Source organism: Urocampus carinirostris, chromosome 18, assembly GCF_059441175.1.
Source record: "Urocampus carinirostris isolate Australia breed hairy pipefish chromosome 18, RoL_Ucar_1.0, whole genome shotgun sequence".
In the NCBI taxonomy this organism is placed as follows: domain Eukaryota; kingdom Metazoa; phylum Chordata; class Actinopteri; order Syngnathiformes; family Syngnathidae; genus Urocampus; species Urocampus carinirostris.
The window spans coordinates 9,360,030-9,383,886 of record NC_142366.1 but is presented as its reverse complement, the minus strand read 5'-3'; the positions used below and the strand labels follow the sequence as shown (position 1 = coordinate 9,383,886).

The window sequence follows — 23,857 nt, the reverse complement described above, 5'->3', positions numbered from 1 at the left end:
AAAAGAATATGCAAAAATGGAGGGGAACATAAATGTGGAATATAGAAAAAGAAAAGAACAGAAATGAATAAATGAATAAAATTAAAAAAGGAAAAAAATAGGAGGAGAAAAACAAGAAGATAAAATGAAAAAAAAAGATTAAAAGGAGAGGGGAAAAAAGTTTCCTCTAAACAAGCCTCAAGTGATCTAATCTAAATGTACTAATAAGTATCGATAAATAGCAAAAGGATCATTTATATTTGGTTAGCAAATGTGAAATTAGAATTGTAGGCGGGACTTGTAAGCATGTGGGGGCGCGGCCTCATCTGTCACGGCTTCTTTTAAACGCTGCCCGCAGTCCGGCTATTGTTTATTTTCTTTTTTTTTCAGTCTGCCAATTAATCCTCATGTTACACAAAATTGCAACAAACCAAGCGTGAAGAAACTTCAACTAGTCTGCAGGTGAGCCCAAGAGACGGGACAAGCAAGGTCAATTTGTTTTCCCTGCACGTCAAGAAAGAGCCGTTCTCTCCAATGCAAAAAAGGGGTGTTTTTTTGGGTGGATTGAGCGCATCTTTATTTTGTGCCTTAATCCCCCCATGCGGAAAAGGCAAGCCATTTAACAGGTTTAGAACGCGGGAAAAAAAAACATCCTTATTTTTCAAGCACATTAAGCAAATCAATTTAACATAAATTATACGCCGACGGGCGCACAAAAGACGAAGAGCGAATGCGCAAACTTCAAAGCTAAGCCACAAAATTAACTCCAAAACACTGGTTTTTTTTTTGCTCTTCTGAAAAACCTAATGCAGAAAACAAGGAAATGAGAATAAATCTTTTTCTGGAAGGAAAAACTATCATAGCCGGCGATGTAGAGAAGGGAGTGAGACAAGTGAGTGGTTCCCTGTGTTGACTGGTGTGAGACAGGGGTGTGTGATGTCACCATGGCTGTTTAATTTGTACATGGATGGCGTGGTGAGAGAGGTGAATGCAAGAGTATTTGGCAGAGGTGTAGAGATGATGGATAACAGTGGAACGGTGCGGCAGGTAAGTCAGTTGTTGTTTGCAGATGACACAGCGCTTGTGGCTGATTCTGAGGAAACATTGAGAAGGTTGGTAATGGCGTTTGGAAGAGTGTGATAGGCGTAAGTTATGTGTGAATGTTGGGAAGAGTAAGGTGAAGAAGTGTTTACGTGATGGAGTGGGCATGGCGTTAGAAATAAGGTTGCATGGACAAGTGCTGGAAGAAGTTGAAAGCTTTAGGTACTTGGGTTGTGATGTGGCTGCAGTTGGTGGAATGGAGTGCAAGGTATTGCACAGAGTGAATCAAGGATGCAAGGTTTTGGGTGCTCAGATGAGAGTGATGAGCAACAAGAGTATGAGTATGGATGTTAAGAGAGGACTGTATGAGAGTGTGATTGTGCCGACTGTGTTGTATTGTCCAGAGACTTGGAGCCTAAACGAAGATTTGTGAAGGAAATTGAATACTATTGCGATGAAGTGTTTGAGGAGTATGTTAGGAGTGACAAGACTGGATAGATTGAGAAATGAAATTGTGAGAGACAGAACTGGAATATTAGTGGAACTGAGCGAGCGTGTGGATAAAAGAGTACTCGGTTGGTTTGGACAAATGGAGAGGATGGATGAGGAGCGAATGTTGAAGAGGATCTACAGAGCAGAAGTCAATGGAAGGATGGTGGATGGATGGTGTTATGAGTGCACTGCAGGAAAGAGGTCTAAATATAATGGAAGCTAGAGCTCTTGTTGGTGATAGAAAGGAGTGGAGAGGTCTTGTGAAAGGATAGTGGGATTGCGGACGCGTTCTTAAGGATGGGCTGGGCACCCGTATGATCAGCAGGGGTAAACCAGTGAAAGCTGTCGGGCCCTGCTGTTGAACAAAAACAGTGTGTTGTGTCACCCTTACCGGAGTGACATGGCCGCTTTCTTGTGTCCCGTTTCATCTGGAGGGACGAAAGCATGACCAACTTAGGTGCCGAGGTGCCTAACTTGTTTGTGTGTTTGGGCAATTGGGTTGGCCCTGGTCCAAAAATGTTTGTGTGTGTTTTCTGCTAATTTTTCTCTTTTTTTCCCTTTTTATTTTCTTTGTTATTGTATGTGTTTGACTTGCTGTCCGTCACCCCTCTTGCGGGATATGAACAAGGTAGATAGATGGATAGATTTTTGTTGATGTTTCGCTTCAGCGCCATGAAGTGCAAAGACGGTTGCTTGGACTTGGCAGCTCTCACGCTTGACTTGTTAGACTTGTGTTGACTTGGTTAGGGTGACTGTTCAGATAAGCCTCCCGCCCCCATTTTTACCCCTTAACGTCCTGATAGCCCGATAAACAAATACTTGTCCGTACAATGTTTCCAGTCTCTGAAATACGTCATGCCACGTATCAATGGAAAGCTCAAACTGTTGGAATTCAAGATATGATGACCATTTCAAAACACTCATCACAGTAACATGACCGACAGTCTAAAATAAGATACTTGAAAACTATAAATCTGGGATAGCTCACCAATAAGGTCTCAGGATAGTTTGCTCATCATACGATTCCTCACAAACATGGTCTTGTTATATTCACCACAGCCTAGGGAATCCAACCGTGTAAAATACATGATAATGCCGACAGATTAAAAAAAAAAATCTGTCTAAAAGCATTTTGTATCATTAAACATTCCTTGTTGCAATCCGTCTGTTTTGCCACATAATTGCTGTTTAAAAATAGAGACTCGTAAACTATTTTCAGTAAGGGCTTTAGCTTTTCACCTTTTATTTTACACCACTCTCGGCCAATAGCGGGTTTTTAGGGCTTATATTGATAAAAAGAAGATCAACTTATCTAACTCTGAATATCTTTAGCCAGGAGGAACTGATTCAAACGATGCTTGACACAATGGTTAGCCAATGCAATTCTGAAAAGAACGATAATCAGATAGATGTAGTATATTAAAACTAGACCCCAAAATAAGCATGCGTCACGCCACTTGTGATTCATTTTTACGCACCATTATTAATCGTAAGTATGCATTATAGAGATAGAGACGCCGACAGAGAAGTCAAACATTTACAACTCTTTCAAAATGTCTAAAACAAATTGGCCGAAGTAAAATACACAGTTGCAGAGGTTTTAGAGCTGTAAACTAGTCATCCTACAATTAGAAAAATGTGTAAAATGCAACGTTTAGTTTTTCAGTTTGTGATCAAATTTAACAAAGTAGCAGGTAAGGCTTCAAGCTACTGTCTCACCTGTTTTCCAGCTAAGAGGCCTATGCTACACTCTTCTGCAGGCATAATGATTGCAAAAAAAAAAAAAATCAGGCGATGATAAAAACCTGTGTGTTCCAACTCACATTACTCAATGTCAGTAGTATGTGCAGTGGTTATTTCAGTTTGAGACAAAACTTTTTAGAGTGTTACCTTTCAAAAGAGACCAAAACTGTCCATATCCTCCAAATGATTCAAGAAGAGCATTCCATTTACTTCGGGTATGTTTTGGATTGGGGTTTTAGGGGAATTTCACAGGAACTTTAAGGGGTTAAGCAACTATATTTGGTATTAGTTTGGAGAGATGCAAATGGTATGCAACTTATTCTTATTAATATTTTATTAATTGATCCCCCCCACGCTTGACTTGTTAGACTTGTGTTGACTTAGTTAGGGTGACTGTTCACAGTTATACCCCCAGCCCCATTTTAAAACAGCAAAGGGGGGGCTTGCGTTAGCACATTCATCATCATTACATCAGCAAGCTCCGAGATCCGCTATCTGCCCCTTATCGGCACGCTAGTCGGAGGGGAGGGAAGCAAGATTGTAAGTGAGGAAGGGGGGGGGTTACTGAATAAATGGAGAGGGGAGTGCATGCCTGCATGGCGGCGGGCGCATGTTTTCCCGTGTGTGTTTTTGCAGGTACGGCAACAAGATGAAGGTTGTGCTGCACAGCTGGAAGCGCTCAAAGCACTCTGCAGGGCGAAAGAGGGGCAAGAAGAGGATTAACGGGCGGATGGCGAGGGGATCGTAGTCAAGGGGGGGGCAGAGCAAGATGATCCCAAAACGCCCTTCGTCTGTTTGGAATGCTTGGATACACACAAGTTTTATTTATACAAATAGTCACTGTTTCACTTGAAAAGAACAATGTGTTTTATTCAGCACCTCCTTGAGATAAAATTAAAAAGATTTATTTGAAAAATATGTAAATATACATGAACTATCATAAACATGAAAAGAATGAAGATGAAAAAAGAGAAGGAAAAGAGAGGGAAATGGGGAAAAAAAGGACGGTGTGTATTATTTAGCGCCTCCTATAGGTAAAAAATAGATATTTTGAATGATAAGTAAAAAATACACGAACATGCATTTTCTAATACTGGACATGATTGTTCTTCTTTTCTTTTTTTCCCCTGTTTTTTTTACCTCTATTTTTCCTTGAGAAAACAAATTTTCCCCCTTTTTTTCTTTTTTCCTTTTCTTTTTTCTTCTTGCTTATTTTCTTTCCTTGCTTTTGTTTTTCTCCTTTTGCTTATTCCCTTTTTGCTTTTAAATATTTTTTCACTGACTGTTTTTGCTTTTATTTTATTTTTTTTCAATATTTCTTCTTTCCTTTTTTTCCTCTTTTCTGATTTTTTTATTTTCCTTGTGTTTCTTTTTTTACTTTACCTTCATTCTTTTTTATATGCTTTCCTTCTTTCTTTTTTCATGCTTTTTCCGTGCTTTTCTCTCTTTACCCCCTTTTTCAATTTTTCTTATTTTTGAGAAGAAAATATAACGTTGCTGTTTGATAAATTTGAATCTCCACAGTTCGTATTCTTCCTTGTGCTTTAAGCTCGTGTTCTCAGTTGCACGATACAGCGACATGTAGTGGTAAAATATTACACACTGTCCCTTTAAAACACAACAATATTTACCTCAATGTTAAATGTAATTATATTATAATAGCAAAAAATAAAAATTCATTTAAATTTATATTTATATTCAAAAATGTATTTTTTTAATGCAAACTTCATAAAAAATATTCCTTCAAATAAAATGGCTTTAACATAAATTACTTTTTGTTTTTTATTGTTTCAACATTGTGATTTTCATCCCCTGTTTTTTAAAACCGTGTGGAGGAAAATGTAGTCGAAATCATCTTCAAAACACACGATTATTTTCTCACGACATACTTAATTGCTCTCATTATCAAAACCAGTTTGGCTAACACAGTGCCCAGATGGCACCTGTACTGACATAGGGGACCGAGGGGGGGTTGAGGAATTTTGGGGGCCTCCCGGCCCTCAAGGGAGGGCCGTTTAGCAGGAATTAGTCACACAACACACTAAATGGTGTACATGCAAAGTGTTTGTTATCGTTTTTTTGATGGATTTGTGTGAAGCTCATTTAAAAAAAAAACAGTAAAAACGGGCCTTAGTGATTCTACCTAGCAACACGTAATAAGCACTGCGTCCCATTTGGAGTTTTTCTGCTTTTCTTGAATACCCTAACCCTAGTACAGTGTTTCTCAACTGGTGGGTTGCGGCCGTTCTTCAGTGATTCGTGGGCCTTTGCCTTGGCAAAATAATGCTAAGGCAAAAAAAAATTGAAGGTCCATTACACTCCTTAACAGTAGATGGCGATAATGCCCTGCTTGATCTCTGCTTCATGGTCAGTTAATCTGGACCATCCTGATTGCGTTTGAAAGGAACCGCGTTTTATTGTGATTCTATTCGTTTTATTTCCTTTTTCGTCCCATAATAGGTCCCAAAAAGTAAGTGATAAGGGGAAGGAAAAGCGGAAAACAGTGACAACAGCAATTGAGCCAAAGAAGTAAGTGATTGCAAAATACGTAAATATTGTATGAGTGTCAGCCATCGAAAGGCTGCTTAAAGGTATATGGTAGGGCTGCACGATTAACCGAAATCTAATCGATATCGCGATGCGACGTAGTGCGATAGTATAACCGCAAAACACTGCGTTTTTTTTTCCAGAATTCATAGTTCCAGTTTGTTATTTAAATGATGGAGTGTTTGAGCAACAAGAATTGTCACATTTCGTGGTTTAACAGCGCCGGCCAATCAGAAGCAGGTTTTAATGCCACCAACCAATAAAGGTGGGGCAAAGTTTGCAAGACGTGTGTGCACGACTGATAGGCTGGTGTAAGCAAGCCAGTCAGTCATACAACCTTCGCACGAATGGCCACTAAACGCCACAGCTCATAGCTTTAGCGGCTCGTTACATTTAAAATGAATTCATTAATTAAATTAGACTCTGAGGAAAGTCAGGAAAGCGCAAAGAAGAGCTGATCACCAGTAGGTGCTGCCTGGATTTTTATTGCGTTCCGGAATTGACTTAGGCAGTGTCAGAAGGGAAAGCTAAGCTAGTCACCAACGCCAGATCCATTACCCATGAAACAAAAGACTCGGAGATACTACTCAAGGGAAACCGTTACACTTGTGACGTTTGTATTTTAATCATCTCAAAGACCTTGCAGAAGTTGCGATTACCCGACACTAGCGTGTAGCAAGCCAGCCTCTCTCTAAATCGTTTTCATACACTAAAAGGCCCTCCAATTTGGTTGTACTTTTGTATCATGACAATAAGGACTATTTATTGTACTGCAATTCTGTTTTTATTTGTAGATCCATAGTTATTGTGTTAAAGTCAGATAGTCTCAGTCTCTAAAGACATCATATCAAGACAAGTTGGCACGTCACTATGTTTTAGTTCTCCCCCAAAAGAAAACCAAGACAGATACGCATTTTTTATGTAAAATCAGAAATCGCATGGAGTTTGCAATACAGGTCTGAAATATTGCAATCATTTTTTTTTTCAAAAATTGTGCAGGTCTAGTACATGCTTTTTTACTGGTATATTTATCTTTATTATCTATAATTAATTTAACATTGTTCATTTATGTTTTGGGTCTGTATTTCTTTTAGGATGTGGCGATTTTAAAGCAGGCTAATATGCAACCAGCTCAGTAGCCTAGATGGTAAGGCGCCCGCTTTGAGACTGGGAGGTTCGGGTTCGCGCCCCGGCCGAGTCATTCCTAAGACTTAAAAAGTGGTCGGCGGCGCCCTCTCTTGGCTGCGGCTGCATCGGGTCAGATGCAATCGACATTTCGTTCTGTGTACATTGTTACACAGAATGACAATACAAGGAAATTATTATTATTATTATTATTATGTATAATATATATAATATAAAATATAATATAAAAAAGGTGAATATGTTCTATTATCTCTGCTTTAAAACTGCACAATCTTTTATTTGATACGTTGAGAAGTGGAGTTTTTTCTTGATTAGGGTTGGAGTTTTTCATTAGGGTTTGATGCTGGGTCCTCAAATAGAACCAGTTGAGGGCCATTGCCCTAGAGAATGTGAGATAATAGAAAAACTAAAAAGAAAAGAGTTAGGATTGTGCTTCAAAGAGGTGCGAAAACGGAAGCGGTTTGATGAGCTAGCTTTAGCGCGTTTGTATTTTGCGTGAAGGACAAACGGTGTCTTTGAGCGCAGCTAACGGGATTATCGCCTCAGCGACCTCTGCGCCCGCCGCACAATGGCGCCTGGGGACCTCAACACATTTTACATTCCCGCATCTTACAAACCGGCACGGTGTAATCGCCACGCTTACACAACACCGATTCCTTTTTTTCCTTTTTCTTTTTTGCTGTAGCGCAGATAAGACCCGAATAAAGCCAGAGAGCGCTCGGCAACGGTGGCCTCGGTCGTGTCGTCTGCGACTCAGCCACAAAGCTTATTAAAGAATTATTGTTACATTTTGGGGAGTGCTCGCTCGCCTTTCATGTAGGGGTCGAGCAGGCCGATTATCTGCAACATTATTTGGGAACTTGGTATCAACATTATTCATTTGACGGGGCGGTTAGATATATTTTAAGATGGGTTATTTAGGCTCAGATGCAGCCAAGTCTTGCTCTCCCTCTCCGCTCCTCTCTCTTCTCTGACGCTACCTACCCTGCGCCTTCTGATTAGATAAGTAACCAGGGGCGGAGCCACTAAAACAGGAACAGTAACATTAGAGCGCCAACTTTGGTAACTCGTACTAACATGCCTTTGTCCACGGTAGAAAAGCGTGTTTGCGATTAAGAGCTAGGGTAAAAAGTGAAGTTAACTTGTTTTAGAGGCACGTTCAGGTGGTGAATGATATATTAACTCTTATCATAACATTAGTTTGTCAATTAAGCGTGTGTGTTTGTGATTGAGAGACCATAAAAGGGCCCCTAAAGTGGAAGGCTGAGTGATTAGCTGTTACCATAACATTGGTTATTCAATCTTGCTCTAAAATAGGAGTGACCCTACTTTTCAATTCGCAAGCTTTGTCGAAATGTTGATGCACTTTTTGTTTTAAGTTAATTTAAGTCATGTGGGTTTGTACTGACGTTTTTGTTTATTGTAAGAGAAAGAAATCGTGCAGCTTTGAAAGGTTTTATGTTTACAGGAACTGATAGCTTTAGTGGCTGGTTACATTGAAAATGAATTCATGAATTATATTGGAGCTGATCACCAGCTGATCGAGTTGCTGCCAAAGCTAATTTATTTCTTGCACTGTTAGTCTCTGTTTTAATCTAAAATTAGTCTTGAAATACTGATGTATTCACTGTAAAAGGTTTCAGAGAGCCGTTAAAGTTTAATTAGAATTTATAATGAATAAATATATACACAAACATATATATATATATATATATATATATATATATCCTTCCAAATTTTGTTTTCAAATATTAGCAGTACAGATTGTCTAAAAACAGAAGTTGAACTGAAATTGGTCATCGTGTTTGTTTTGCATTACAGCTGATTTGATCTTTATCTATTGAAGCAATTCTATTTGTTATCTCTTAAGTTTGTCCATAATTTGACTTTATTTGCACCACCAGTTGCTGAAAAAGAGCACTAGTTGAACTGAATATTGTCATTTTGAACTGAAACTCGATATTGTATTACTCCATTTAAATTGAATTTGGTTTTCTCCTTTATTTGTAGGAGCATATTCTTGTTTGAAAGGGCTCTTTTTGTTGCCTTCAGTTGAAATTTGATTTGTAATCTTCAAAATGTGGTCATATTTGGACTTTATTATTGAAAACAGCAACCGTTGAACTTATTTTTGTGTTCCTCCATATAGATCTAATTTGATTTGATCTATAGGAACAAATACTTGGTTGAAGTGGTCCTTTTGTTGCCTTCAGCTGCACTTTGAACTTGTAATCTCCAAAATTGGTCCCTATTTTAACTTTTTTTGCACCAAGATTGTTGAAAAAGAGCAGTACTTGAACTGAAACTTCTTATCGCGTTCTTCTTTTTGCATGAAGTCAATTTGAAGAAAGGCCAAGAGAGAAATGATCTCTCCCGAGCATCTCCGCCATTCATCAACGAGACCCCTCCTTTCCCTCCCCTGCAGCAAGTAGCCATGCTGTTTACATAAAGACCGGAGCGGCTTCCCCAGCGGACGTCTGGATCGACTCTTATTAATTCCCGCAGAGTTAGCAGTTAGCGGACGGCCAAGATGCCAAGGAATGGCGGAGGAGGCCCAAACTGAATTGCGCCCACTGCGGGAGGAATGTGGCGGGAAAAGATGGAAGGGGGGGGGCACCTTAATGTTTCACATCCTGCACAGATGGGAAGACTTGGGGGAGCAGAATTGGGGGAGATATCGGGGGGCCATTCGGCATTCCGAGCGTGCCGAGAGCCGCGACTAAATCAGCCTCATCTGCCGGGAAGCGCCGCCACGACAACCTCTGCCTCAACTTCAATTCGAACTTGAAGAAAGCTGGAGCTCTCATCTGTTTTGGCCCTCAATCTTTGCTGCCTTACCCTCGAAACCGTCCTCAAATGATTCTTCAACAGCAACTCAAACTTTAAATTCTTGTCAACAATTTTCACCATTTGGATACGTCAAGTTTTGGTTTCATAAAGTTTCTTCATTCATTCTCGACGATCAGGAAGCAACTATTGAATTGTTTGCCATTGCCATAACAAAAAGTCAGACGTTTTATGATTTCCAAACTGTGAAACATATTTTGTGAATTATTTGGGGTTTTTTGTTTTTTGCTTCTGCTAAATGTCATTGCATTTCTTTTCCTTACTCGTTTTCATTCACAAACATTGCACTATTATTTTAACTGGGGCCAGTCTCTAAGCACTATGTTGTAAATATTTATATATATTTTCTACTTTTCATCCGGATTGTCTTTTATCTTTCTCTTTAAACTCTTTATTACGAGTTTACCCCGGAATTCCATGTCTAATCGCATTGCATACAATGTTTACAATGTTGTTATCATTGATACTAAAGACAATTCAATTTAATTATTTATTATTTCAAAATTGTTGAAAGAAGTAGCCAAACATGCCAATATATTATTGTGGTAGTTACGAGTTGGATTTACTTGTTTTAATGTTTTTGTTGAAAAGTCTCCCGAAAGTCAGTTAAAAATACAGCAAATTGTAAACTGCTGCCACTGATTAGTATGGAAAAATACTAAAGCTAAACTGCTGATCTCAAGACAGGTGTACAAATATTTGACAATTTTTGCAAAGGATCAATTTATTTTAACTCTCCACAGACTGGATACTATTTGAGAAACACTGCCAGATATTGTGGCAAAATCGAGGAACCCACAGGTTGCATTTGTTGATTTAATTTGCCATTGTTAAAATGACAAACAGTTTATTTATTTATTTTCTTTAATTTTTTTAAGGTGTCCTGTCCTTGTGTGCCCCGCGACTGGCTGGCAACCAGTTCATGGTGTTCCCTGCCCACTGCCTGAAGATAGGTGGGATGGGCTCCCGCATCCCCGCGACCCTACTGAGGATAAGGAGTGCAGATAATGGATGGAGGGATTTCTTTAAGGACTTCTTAAGTTGCTGACTTAAGTTGCTGTTGTTAAGTTGCTTTGACAAAGACTTTGATTGCTAATCTTTTGGATCAACATATTTCAGGGTGTCTTGAGTTTCTGTTGTTAAGTTGCATTGAGAAAGACTTTTGTGTAAATATTTTATTTTTTTCTTCAAGGACTTTTAAGTTGCCGACATAGGTTGCATCAACAAAGACTGAATGCCTTCTTGGTTAGGTTTTGAATCAATTTCATCAATGACTCCTCAAGAGGCCCTTGTTAAGTTGTGCTGAAGATGTTGATCGCCATTTTTTTTTTTTGCATTCATCTCTGTAAGGACACCTTAAGTTGGCACTGATGAAGACTTGTTGCTTTTTTGGTTGTTTTTTTATATCAATTTTTTCAAAGACTCCTCGGGTTTATGCATTCATTTCTTTAAGGACTCCTAAAGTTGGCATTGATGAAGACTTATTGCTTTTTGGTTGGTTTTATTATCAATTTCTTCAAAGACTCCTCAGCTTTTTGTATTAATTTCTGTAATAACTCCTGAATTCGGCATTGATGAAGACTTATTGCTTTCTGGGTGTTTTTTATATTAATTCCTTCAAAGACTCCTCAGGTTGCCGTCGTTAAGTTGCATTGAAGATGTTTTTTTTTCAAGTGCCTCCTGAGTTGCTTTCCCTTCCCTTGTGTTAGCATAGTCGGGGTGCATCAAATCCTGTAAAACCCCACCACCACCCCCCCAGACAGTGCGAAAGCTAAAGCCTGCACATAAAAAGAGGCGCGCAACTCCAGCGATCGCGTCCCGTCGACTTTGGATGGTTTGCTTTCATACGGGCCGGCTTGCACGCTGACTGCTGTGCACACATGCACGACAGGGGTCTCCGAGGATTTCCCGCCAGCCACCTGAATGCATACGCATGCGTGCGCATGACATCAAAGAGTAGAAGACACCAAATAAAAAAAAGAGAGAAAAAGTGCGCTAGTTCACGTGTATAGTGGGCTCAATGGATTTTCCTGCAGCCTGGATGAAAATATCTGGGGGATGGCCGAGCCCGCTAATTGCGAATTGATGAGGAGATAATAAAGTGACGAGCACCTGCCGGCCGCACCTAAAATGGAAATGACCACCACAATGGCAGCGATAATGGATTATTAGTCCCAGTGAGCTAGTTTGCATTGATCCCCCTCCCCACTCAAACATTAATGCCATGGGGGGAGCAGAGCTGTTGAGCGTCTCTAATCACATCGCGGCCTGTTTCAATAAAGACACATTAGCATAAAGCCCGGCAAACACGCACAAATTTCGCCCAGTGAGGACGGAGTGCCGAATTATCCCGGAAAGCCTTCAAAGCAGTGCAGCGGCGACAACTTTTGGGGAGTGGAAACAAGTAAAAAAGCCCTTAAGGTTTGAGACTTAGGGTGCATTTGGGTACACCCGCCCCCTAAAAACTGAGGGGGGCAGGTAGAATTAATAGAAAGAGACAGAATTGAAGGGGCGCTGCACACAAAAGCTTTATAAATAATTCTAAAAGCTAACAGGGCGCCTCATCGACGTGCCTTCACACATGCCCGTTTCTTAAGAAAGAAAAAAAGACTGCTCGGGAGGTGACAAGAAAGTGTGGCCGGCGTCGAACTTGTAACTTCTGGTGCAAGGCAGCGGAGAGATGCCTTGTAAATCTCTTTGTCAAAGAAGCTTGGAGGGTGTCGTCAGGGGCTACTAAGGGGCTTACACTCTGCTGAGCCGCCAGGTGCAGATACACACTCTCATACAAGAAACCCCATGCCAATAGATGAATCCTCAGTGGTCCTGCTCCCACATAGTCCTACATGCATCATTTTGCAGGGGGGCGGGGAATCGGTTTGACCTCCCCAAAAACATATAGTAAGTGAGTAAGTAGAAGCTGGCAAACTCCCACAGGCAGCGCTGACGAATGTTCTGCCCGCTGCAGACAATAAGAGGGCAAAAGTGGAGATCCATCGGGTGGGCTGGGAGTCTCGGGTGGGGGCTTCTGCTCACCTGTGACAAATAGACGCCTTGGTGGACACTGGCTTTTTTCATAAGATGAACCCGGGAAGGGATGAATTCTTGAGAATTCTGCTCATGTATGAGATACCCTTCCTTGACTAAGGGAGGACCCCCTACCCATATGATATCACTTATGTCAAAATTTTAATTTCAAGCGATAAATGCGTAGGCGTGTTTGCAGTCCAAACTTTTTGAGGCCTTTCAACATCTCCTAAAATGTCCGAGACTTGTGTGGTGCCCCACTTGGACACATCTTCCCTCAAATGACTAAATACTGGATTTACGACTTGCGCTCAGACAATTTTGAGACACTGGCAGCTCCCGGGTAGCCCGGCTATAAAGGTTTTTGGGAAATTTTGATGATGCTGTAACTTGTAAAAATATGCTGAGGATATTAAACGGGTTTAATGTGACATATGAGCGATGGGATGACTTATCCCAACCAGAATCTGTAACGCCTCCATATTTGTGGTACGTTGCACCGGACTCCTTATCCAAATGTTTTTGATCTAATCTACATCTAAACTTATATATAAATCCCGATTTGCGTGTGTGTGTGTGTGTGTGTGTGTGTGTGTGTGTGTGTGTGTGTGTGTGTGTGTGTGTGTGTGTGTGTGTGTGTCTGTGTGTGTGTGTGTGTGTGTTTGTGTGGTTTGTAAGCTCTGAAACAGCTGAACCGATTTTTGTTAAAATGTACACAGTTGGACTTAAGGCTTCTGGGAGTGTTTTTAGAAAGAGTTAGTGTCAAGGCATCCCCAATAAATACTAATAAAATCGATAAACATTTGCTTTTGTGTACATCCGGCTCTTTCGCACTCCCTAGTGGCTCCCTGGTGCTTTTTCAACCAACCACGGCCCCAACAACTTTGCTCAAATAGAATTCCTGGCAGAGCCAAGCCCAGTAACTCCAGGCCATCGTGCGAGTGTATGTAAAATCTTTTTGAATTTATACATTTTTTATTAATTTATAAATGATGTGAGACTACTGAGACCCCAAACAGAGATGAGGGCAAAGAAATACGGAAAATAAAAAACAACCAACGAAGTCAGTGCTTTCTAAACTGTTGCATCATCTTCAACATAACAAAATGCTAAATAAAAGATTCCATTTGGGCCTCTCGGTCAGTTTTTACGAAAGGAAAAGTCTGGTCAGAAGGGTGGGGGCTTTGTTTTTTTTTAGTGCAGCAAGGTTGTGTTGTGTTTCTTCCACATTTTTTGCTGTCAGCACGAGCGTAAAGTTTGGGCTGCATGATAATAAAATGTCATGAAAAAGCTTTCCCTCTCTTTCAAGGAATTTGGATGTGCCCCCTCCCCTTTGAGCACCCTGAAAGGAACTGTGCTTTTGTCTGCACAGTAAAACAGAAATGTTAACGCCCCCCCCCCCCCCATATAGCCCCAGACCTTCTTTCCCCGAAACCCTGTTTCTCGCTCCCTGTGGAGTATTGTTAAAACAGCCCCCCCCCCTTAAAACAGCATGCTTTGCATGAGAAAAAACGATTAGTCTTCCAATGCAACGCTGTCAGAGTGGGGGCGCGAGGAGCTTGGTGCAGGGAGCTTGGGTAAGAAGTTTGCTCCCATAGTTGAGTTCTTCTTTTGTTTCGCCAAGTTGAGGACGACGAGGCACTCGAGCGTTCGGAGAAAAGCACTCCGACCTGTGCGGAAATGAGCCGCGGGGGGAAGTGGAGTGTAGGGGGTCTTTTCAGGTATTAACCCCCCTCAACCTCCCTTCGTACCCCGACAATGTGGCCCTCATTCACATCCGCTCACTTGGTTTGAACTTCAGCATGCAAACAAACTTACACTCCCAACACTTGAGCAGGACTCGCTGCTGTCAGCCACCGCTCACACCCATTCGCTCACATGAAAAGGAAGGAACCGATCACCCAGCGCCACCTTCTTTTAAAGCTTCTCTACTGGTCTGACTTCTTGACCCACTATCCCAACCAAATTACAAAGTGTGACCCAAGTGAAGAAAAAAATCCACTTCTCAAATGATTCAAATGAAAGGATTATGCAATTTAAACTGAAGATAGTTATATAAACATTAAAAAAATAACCAGCAAAATGAAAACAACTTCAAGTAGTTCCTTTTAATGCACAATTAGGTGCATTTTTCATCAAATCCAAAACGCTTCACTTTAGTGGCTTTTTCTCCAGTATAATAAAATCCATATCTCATATAAACTCAGTTGTATCAGCATTTTGCCATGCTCAACATGTGTAAACAAACTTTATCACTTTATCATTTTTTTTTTCTGTGGTGTGTAATGACAGGTGTCAACTTGCATTTGCAGGGAATTATTGCCATTTACTGTTATGGAGTTGAAATGACCCTCAGTTCTTTCTTTTCTTAGCATTATTTTACAAGGTAAAGGCCCAAGAGTCATTTAAAGTGGCTTTGTGTCCTTACCCAAACACTGTATTAACGGCAAACATTTGGGCTTTTAATGACATCCATCCATTGACTACACCGCTGGGTCACAGGGCCTTTAATGACATCCCAAGTCTAAAATTTATGAACATACTCGGAAAAAACATTGACAACTTCCCAAAAACAGAGGGAAACACCCATTCTATTCAATCCCCCTTCCGCCAATCACTTAAGACGCTTTTTGGAATTTTGTGCCGGCGGATCCAAAGCGAAAGGCCACTTTTAAAGATGCCTTTGGCGGGTCCTTCAATCCAAGAAGGGGGTGGGGGGCTGGGATATGCACGGGGGGAAAGTAGAGCTATGGGACAATGATATTCTGCGGTGCAGGGGGCGTTGGGGGTGCGAAACCTGCAGCATATAAAACGGCTTGTCAGATTCCGCACGGAGGCAGATCTGAGGCATGCCCTGAAGGGACGGCCGGCCGGGGGATTAGCGGGCCGAGGAGGAGCCCGCCAATATGCCCCCTTCCCTGGATGCCCTCCACCAGCGTGCCCCCCCCCCCCAGATGCCCCCCACCTGATCTCACTCTTGCACGATTTTTACCCCTGATGTGCAGGAAAAAAAAAAATGAAAGCAAGAGAGGCAAAAAAAAATGCCCCTCGTAACGGTTCACGTATACCCTGGCCCATGGGCAAGGAGAACCAGCCAGAGTCTATGCCTTGAGTTGTGGAGCCACAAATAACAGACGCGATTCGTACACATTTTTCATGGACACATTTTAGCACTTTTAAGACTTTCAAATCCAATCTTTAAATTTCTCCAGTAGCATTCAAAGAAGAAAACGAATGTGACGCATGTATTTTACAGACTCACAAATATATCTGCAATTTACATATGCACCTTTTAATCTTCGAGTGCATCAATCAAGACATATGATTTTTAGATCTTGAGTATATTTCAAATATATTTGTTGCTGAAACAAATCTCTCCCCATATGAGTGTTGGGTAAACATGACACTAATATGTAGCTTACTTTTACACTTGCAGGAAGTTTTTCCCATTACAAGTTACCGTTAGGAAACTCTGCCTTCTTCTTTTGCATGGCCTGTAATAAATTCCCATAATTGATACGTAATACTTGCACTAATACACATTTCATAGTGCCCTGTTTAGGTGTAGCATGCACCTGTCTTATAGGGGGCGATGACGCTTCATAAAACAATGCCACACAAACTAATGCCAGCATCCGTTAATCACGAGAGACGAAATGCAATGGAAAAGCAAAGCAGTGTCTGCATCATTTTTAGGTAGATTTGTCTGGAAAAATGGCAACAATTTCAAGCATTACAAGCACTTCACCCAAAATGCAAGCACTTTTCAATCTTTGAAAACATCATATTCAAATTCAAGCAATTTCAAGGATTTCAAGTACCCGTACAAACCCAGAGATGAGAACATTTTCGATTGATTTGCTGACAGTTGCTACAAGAAATTGAGAAAAGCTGACGTAATATTGCTGACTATGACAACAGCTAGGCCACGCTCCTTAAACACTTTAAGTTGCTGACACTCACTTTATAGATGGGGTGTGTAGTTCGAGGTATTCTGAAAAAGTTTAAAATGAATTAATTTTTCTATTAAGTATGAGTTAATAGGGCCCAACTGAGTTCAAAGAGCCTTTATATTGTTTTCAGAAGATGGCATCAGCAAGATTATTTTTGGAGTTACATACACCACCTTCAACAATTTGTGAAACTCTGACTACGTTACTTTGACGACTGCTAGGCCACGTCCCCTTGAAATTCCTCACTCAACAAATTTCCTGAATACGGCAAAACAAGTTCTGTGTTTGATGTCATCTTGGATTTCAGTGATGAAAAATTTGCCTTGCAATTGGATTCCTCGTTGTTCCTCGATTCGCTCGTATCGCTCAGGAAGCTAATAGGAAGTCACCTCCACTCGAGAACATGACAGGCTCCGCTCGGAAGAGCAACGCCAACTGCATAATTTGGAACGCTGAAGTTGAGATAAACGTGATGTGCAATTTTGCCGAGAGGGGGCAAATATCGTGAAAGTAAGAAGATTGATATCTTCAATGGCCAGAACGCATTCATCAGCATGAAAAACACACCTTGACTTTCATTTTGGATTATTTTGAAGGAGAGCTTGACCTAAAACTCAACTACGGAACCACGTTGAGAATTTTGGGGGGGGGTTCTTAGCCAATAAAACAATTATTGGGGAGTGGGCTAACAAATAAATACAAACACCAAATATCCCTAAGTTCATTAATAAAGTTTTCACTGTGACTAATTATTTTTCATCATGCATTCTTTCACTATTTGTGTAAATATAAATCCAAATGGATTCCTCCTAAACACACAAGAGAAAACCAAATGGGAAATATCAAGAATGTAATACAAAGTAAAATTACCAGTGTTAATTTAACCCCCTGTAGATAAGGAGCATAACTTTTCTAAGATAGTGCCCTTTTGCAATATTTCTGTCCAAATAAATACATATGGGTTCCCCCAAAATATACAAAAAATATAAAAAAAATATACATTATTTTGTAATACACAGTAAAATTACCAGTTTTAATTTAACCCTCTCTAGATAAGGAGTATAATTTCACATAGGTAGTGTTAAACGTTTACTCTTAAATTGTTGAAATAACAATGTTTATTTGAAGGTACTCAGTAGTAGTGTTCATTTAACACTTAAAGAGTAAAATATATGCACTTATATATATGAACTTATGGGCCTAATCTATAGAGTGTTTATTTATCATTGTCTCTTTTAGTGTGTATAGTTATTTATTACAATATATCTTTTATCTTTTTACTCAGCAGCACCTGAATGTACATATACAACACAGAATATATATACACAATATTATTATTTTCGTATATTGATATTTTATTTTATTATTTCCAGTTTTAAACATATTTTATAAACACTGTACACCAAGGTTGCAGAGATTATTTCATTGGCATTTCACGTTAACGAGGATAGAGACATATTGTTTAACTATTTAGTGTAGTGGCATTGAATTTATCGTGTTGACCGGCTAGATTGGCAACTTACCAAATTTAAATTAAAAAAATATATTTAGATATAAAAGTAAAGTTTGAAGGTCAAATTAAAAAATGATGCTCAGGTTTCCTTTAACACTAAATGGAATTCTTTAGAGTTACATTTCCACGCTGCAATGATGAGATCAAATATTTATGACCTTCAAATTGCATTTGGTTACAAATTAAAAACAATTTTTTTGAGTTATAGCAGTCATATTTTTCTTGCACAATTTCCCAAAATGTTTTTTTTTTTTTTGCAGGTGTGAAAAGGAGGACTGTGTCCAAAAGGAAACCCGAGAAGGCGCTTCAAATGCCGGGCAGCTGCTGGACACTCACGAAATAAATCTGTCCAAAATGTGAATGCACACAAAAATAAGTTATTGAAAAAAAATGCTCATAAACTTTCCTTTGCAATACACAAGTCACGAAGCATCGGCCGCATTCCACACTTTTGATTTCTCTTCCACTGGGTAAACATTTTCTCTATTAAAAGTATTTTAAAAATCTCTGTAGGACACATTTCATTTTTAGGAGAATTGTGTTATTTTTACTGGATGGAAAATGTTTTAAAATAAAAGTAATTTGATTTGACTTTGAGATCGGTGCCAGTTGAAAATGGAATCAAGCCACTTAGAACTTTAATAATATAATTATTGATGTATTATTATAATGAATGTCATTATAATGATTGACAATGTGCATATCATAATCATTTAAAAACACAATGTGTGTGCTCTCTTTGTCATGTTTTACACACACATAGAAGAATATTCCTGAGAAATTTAGTCTTCAAGCATTAACAAGGACTATTTTTTAAGCATAGTAATAAATAAAAACGGTGACGATACTCATCACAAGTGTTTAACATTTTAAAGTCATATTTGAGCGAGTGTGTGTGCCCACGTTCACTTTTGACATTAAACACAGCACGACTTTCACAATAAAAGCAATTAAAAAATAATAAAAACACGAATAATGTGAAATTATGAATTGCAATTGCCACTTGATTTCCTAAGACGTGCGTTTTTGCACACAGCATTAGAAGCATAAAGGTTAAATAAATACATAAATAAGAATGCAAAAGTTATGTGCGCTCATTTAGGAAGAAAAATTGTACACGAACCCACGCCAAAATAGTGATATGTGACACGCGCTCGTGCATATTGGGACCCACGCGCGTGTACGTCGGCGTGTGCCGATGAAGAGTGTTTTTGCTCGTCCAAGTTTTAGGAAACTGCAAAAGTCAAAGAAAAACTTTGCATAATAGTGAAAAAATCGGACACACTTACTTGAGCGTCTTGCTTAGGAGCGGGGAAGAACTTTTCTTTCTTTTTCTTTTCTTTCGTTCGCTCGGTCGGGCTTCAGGTGCTGCACAAAAGTCTTGTTCTTTTCCTTCTTTTTCAAGTTCTTGTCCCTCCTCCACAAAGTCCCAAAGCGCGCTCCTCCTTTTTCTTTTTCTCTCTTCTTGCAACTTTTCTTCTCTCTTTTTCTTTCTCGTTCTCGGGGCACCTTTGCCGCCTTCAAGGGCCGTCGGACACACAAGAGTCCGGCAAAAGTGTGCGCTAAAATGAAAGGTGAGAAGTTTAGAAAGAAAGAAAAAGGAATAGAGGAGTGCAGGCGTTTCTTGCTCTGATGCGTTTTTTTCCCTTTTTTTGGAGAAAGGAGGACGAAGTGTGCTTGCAAGTCCTTCGCCGGTTTGGCTCCTCCCTCCTTCAAAACTCCACTCAACGCCCCTTCCCTTTTTTTGCACCCCTTTTTTCCCTGCACCCCCCCTTTTTGCACCCCCTTTTCTGCTTCCACTCACTTAATACAACTATATCCCCCCCAGACTGAAAAAAAACCTTACATGGGCGAGGTTTAAAAAAAAAAAAAAAATCACTATATCCACGCGTGGAAGCAGTGAAGTTCTCATTTTTCACCTGAAGGGGGAGACACCTAAGGCACGCCAGGATGGCTTAATCAATAAAAAATAATCGATTATTGATAGAAAAGGCCCGAGGAGGCAATAAGGAGGATTCCTAGCGCAAAGGAAGTTGAGCTGTGAGCATATGCGCGTGAAGCATACATATCAGTAAAGGAAATTGAAACAATTTTTAAAAAATGTTATCTTTAAATCCAACTTTGTATTACAGTTAGAGTCAAAACGGATTTTTTTCTTTTAAATATTCTTGTTGATCATTGCAACCTGACAGAGTTTTGTGTAAAAATGAAAAACAAAATTGTCTTGTTCTTTTAAAGTGTTATTGAGTCATTTAAGGCAGTGCTTTTCAACCTTTTTTGACACAAGGCACACATATTTTCATGAAAAAAATTTGAGGCACACCGTCCGTAGAAAATGTTTAAAGATGAATCGCCAGTACCAGTTTCATGTTGTTGATTTTTTTACTTAAATTATCATGTTGCCAAAATGACAGTATAAAGTATAGGTATAAACACTTTGGTACACCGAAAGGACTGTTGTAAAGGGGTGTGTAAATAAAGTACTGTACAGTTAACATTGACATTTTTATCATCATTTGTGGTCACCGTGGGTCAGGAGGTAAACTAATTTATTCATTCTGGTTAATAATTTTGTTGTGATTTGGGATTGTATTATATGTTTTATCTATTTTCAAGTTTAGCGATATTTTTTATGTTGTTTTCCTCATGTTGAGGTTTTTGAGTTTGTCCTTGCCCTCATGTAGGTTTTAGATCAGGGGATGGTGTAATAATAGTCTGTGGTTTGGAATAATCTGTGGTCTGTGCAGCCCTTTGAGACTCTTTGTGATTAAGGGCTATACAAATAAACATGACTTGACTTTTTTAGAAAACAAACTAAAAATGAGTAAAAATGATTTTCTAGTAATACAAACGATTTAATACATTCTAACATTTTCTTCAATCTTTTTGGGGAGATTATCAAGAAATTTAAATTATGATTTTATCTTTATTACATTTATTTAATTTTTTTCTGTTGGTTAATAGATATTTGTACCGGTTCTGTTTCATGTTCAGAGAATTACTTAAAAAAAGTGAGAAAGTAAATGCTGCCACCTACCGGTGCGGATGAATGTTACAGCACGGCGATCAATGGCAGAATGCTATGTTTTATTTAAATACTCATAAAATACTAATAAAATAATAAAATTGGGCAATTTCCTGTGGCACACTAGACAAAGTCTCACGGCACACTAGTGTGCCCCGGCACACTGGTTGAAAAAAACTGATTTAATGACTCCAAGGAATAAACTGTTTGACGTTTTCTTTTCTTAGCTTCTTTATTTTGTTTTGCATTCCTTTTTTCTTTTTCTCATTTTTCTCATTTTTCTTCTTCTTTTTATTTTTTCTTTATTTTTGTTTTGTGTTTTACTTTGATTTCTTTTCTATCTTTTTTCTTTTTTGTCTTCCTTTTTTCAATTATTTTGTCTTTTCTATTTGTATTTTCTCTTCACTATTCTTTTTATGTCTTTCTTTTACCTTTTTTTGCATAACGCTGGGCAACAAATGTAGCGGTTTAGTCCTTTTGACTGTCCATAGTTTGTATTCTTTCCTTGTGCTTTGGCACTTGTTTTCAGTTGTTCTACACAATATGGCAACATCTAGTGGGAAAATAATACACACTGTCCCTTTAAATAACAACATGCATCAGCTGGGGTGAACAGAAAATATCTCACTTTTGTACACGAAAGCTGGCACATTATAACAAATGAGCAGTTGTGGGAGTGAGCACAGCAGTAAAATAAATTTAGAAAATTGTTTCTTCTTTTTTTGCGCTAGTACGAAGATGGCTCGAGTGATGACAACTAAAATCCAGGGCGGGTTGCCGTGACAACGGGAAGAGGGGTCAACTTACCATCAGCTCATCTTTTTAGTTTTATTTATTTATTTTTGTTGTTTATTTGTGTGCGTGTGTGTATATTTTTTCAGAATAATTTTCATAAGACTTTGTCCATTCCTGTGTATTTTTGACTCCTAGCTGACTCAAGTAGTCAGGAAACCTGCAGAGGCGAATAGTAGATGTAGCAGTGTGATACCTGACTCTATCGTTATCAACTCCGCATTCAGCTCATCTGATCATGATGGCAAGAGGCCGGGGCCACTGGGGCCAGAGGGGCTAGAGGGGTGGGCCCCCCCTAGGATCCCTTCAAAGGGGGTCCGGGATCTCGGGGATCGTGCCCGCAGGCCAGGCGGTCGAGGCGGGAGAAGCGAGGCGGGCGAGTCCTGGCATTCCAAAGTCGGACCCGCGCTGCCAAAGCGCACATCAAAAGCACCTCTGCGCTCCACAAAGACCTTCACAGCACAGAACAAAGGGGAAAAAAAGAAAAAAAGGAAGGAAGATGTGAGGGGGGGGTCTCGTCAAGCCCCCCCACCCTCGTTTGAGCCCATCATCTCACCCCAATTAAGGAACGGCTGCTGCAAACCTTCAGTGAGTGCACTCACACTGAATGTGTTGCCGACTTTATCGAGAAAAAATGAAAATGATACCGTGCTCCGTGACTCTTCTTTCATTTCAAATCTCATCGTTCTTTTAAGATTTCAACTTTTCAAAAGTACAGCTGCAACAATTAGTCGACATTGTCGCCAAAAATTGATAACAGAAATACTTGACAATGAATTTCATTGTCGACTATTGTCACGTTTTTTCCAACAGAGTGAGACATCTTACGTGATTAATATAATCACTGCTGAGAATCAATCATGCGGAATTGCGTCTCTATCTCTGGCGCAACATACAGAAATCATGACGTCAACATCAAGAACCAGAACTTGTCAAGTTTGTAGATCAGACTTTGCGTATCATGGCAGTACCTCGGCGATGCACCAACATTTAAAGAAATAATGATAACAGTTGAATGACACGAGTCTGACTCGCCTCTGTAAGATTCAAGTAACATTCAAGCCAGTACTATTTTGATAACATGCATTGTACATTTTTTAAATGTATATTTCAAAGAACGATTGATTGTCGGCACCGGGAATTTATCAGACATCGGTATTGGCGTTTTTATTTATTTGACGGGCCGATAAGTAGGTCTCAGATGCAGCCTAAAAGCTCTCCCCCTACTCCTACCCCTCCAATCCCCCTCCCTCCTCACTACCCACCCCGCCCCTTCTTATTGGATAAGCGACCAGGGGCGCAGCCACTGAAGCGGGAAGATTAGATTAAGGAGTTATTTAAGTTTGTGTTCACCTTTATATGAGTTGCTGCTAATCCCAATTTTATTACCTGCCCTGTTAGTTTTTGGTTTAAGTGAAAGATTATTCATAGTTGAAATGATGATGTTTTAATCATTGTTTTATTTTGATTTCTAACAAAAAATATTTGTTTCTTCTTGCATTAATACAATTTTCTTACCCAATGTTTTAAGCTTTTACAACAAATGCATATCGGCTCCAAATATCGGTTATCAACCTCCTCATAATACTATAATAATCAGTATTTGTATCCGCACTGAAAAACCCACATCGGTCAATCCTCATTATAAATGGCTATAATAGAATGCTTGACTTGCTGTTAGCTTGCTAATACTATTGCTAATTCTATTGTTTGGGGCGCCAAATGAGAATCTTTGGTCTCACTGAGCGTCTGCGG

The 23,857-nt window shown here is 39.6% G+C and overlaps 1 protein-coding gene across 1 annotated transcript in view; it reads right to left on the bottom strand.

The window, feature by feature from the left end:
• The window catches only part of gli3 (GLI family zinc finger 3), a 148,443-nt gene extending 128,518 nt beyond the window's left edge, over nucleotides 1-19,925 (bottom strand). Inside the window, exon 1 of the mRNA XM_088322278.1 lies at nucleotides 19,575-19,925. The gene's annotated coding sequence lies outside the window, so the exon portion shown is untranslated. The remainder of the gene's footprint in view (nucleotides 1-19,574) is intronic.
• Nucleotides 19,926-23,857: the final 3,932 nt, after the last annotated feature.